Source organism: Ursus maritimus, unplaced genomic scaffold (assembly GCF_017311325.1).
Source record: "Ursus maritimus isolate PB19 unplaced genomic scaffold, ASM1731132v1 scaffold_19, whole genome shotgun sequence".
NCBI lineage: Eukaryota > Metazoa > Chordata > Mammalia > Carnivora > Ursidae > Ursus > Ursus maritimus.
The window spans coordinates 39464800-39465952 of NW_024424341.1; the positions used below are offsets into that span (position 1 = coordinate 39464800).

The 1153-nt window shown below is 65.2% G+C and overlaps 1 non-coding gene across 1 annotated transcript; it reads left to right on the plus strand.

The window, feature by feature from the left end:
- The first annotated feature begins 868 nt into the window (after positions 1-868).
- On the plus strand, positions 869-942 carry TRNAT-AGU. The gene has a single exon. It is a non-coding gene; the product is annotated as a tRNA-Thr (tRNA).
- The last annotated feature ends 211 nt before the right edge of the window (positions 943-1153 follow it).

Below are 1153 nucleotides of genomic sequence, written 5' to 3' on the forward strand. Positions count from 1 at the left end.
GGCTGCAGGTGCCAAAAGAGCCCCACTGATGGGCACACAGGTTGTTTCTCGGGTTTTGCTATTACAGGTAATAGCGGAGCGACTCTTCCTGTGCCCACATATTTGCAGAGACTTACATTGCTGTGGATCCAGGGTTAGCAGTGTTGGGTTTTTCTGTTGCTCACAGGCCCTCTAACAAGTATTGGGACAAGGTGGCTGCCGTGTCCGGGAGAGGAGACCCACAAGCAGCAGGCAGGAAGTCTGGGTGGGGAGGGCCCCGCTTGCTCCGGAGCGCAAACCTTCCCCCTCGAAGCTCCCGATCGCTCAGGGCCAGCTCAGGCGCCCGCGGTGCCCCGGCCTCGCCCCCAGCTCAGGGTGGGCGGGAGAAGCTGCACAACGGAAAGTCCGGCCTCGCCAGGCGGCCGGAGGCGCCCCCAGGGCGGGTGAGCCGCCGACTCCGAGCGCGCGTCCGGAGAGCCGCCGCATCCCGGGCCGAGGGCGCCGGTGCGATGGCTGCGCTGCATGCTCACAGCGGAGCCACGGCGGGGTGTGCGCCCCGACAGGACACTCGGGGCTCGGCCTAGCCGGACGGCCTGGGGGGGCTTCCTGCACCAGGTCTGGAGGGCAGAAGGCCCAAACACCGGGCCACCGTGGCTCCGCGCCTGGGGGCAGACACCACAGAGACCGGGAAGACCAGCCCGCCGGCGTCTCGCACACCACCAGCTCCCGGAATTTCCGGCTTTCGTATACAACTCCTTCACTTCAGCCGCGCGCGTGAGCAGAGCCGGACACCACGCATGCGCCTGCTGCTGACAAAACTCGTGCGCATGCGCACGGCCGATGGAATAAATGGTGATGGGGAGCAGATTCTCGCGGTATTCCTGCGGGCGGCGCCGTGGCTTAGTTGGTTAAAGCGCCTGTCTAGTAAACAGGAGATCCTGGGTTCGAATCCCAGCGGTGCCTCAACCGAGCGTCCCGGCTCTCTTTTTACCCGTGCACAATTTTGCTCTGCTTTCCTACCCGGCCCCTCCTCACTTTGGGTCTCTGAGGGTGAGCCTGAGAAGCCAGTTTAATCAGCCCTCTGCCGCGGCCTTACCGCGGGTCTCCGCCGGCTGTGGCGTCCGCGGCCGGGGCGGGCGAGGACAAGCGTTCCCCTCTGCTGCGTTGGGCCATT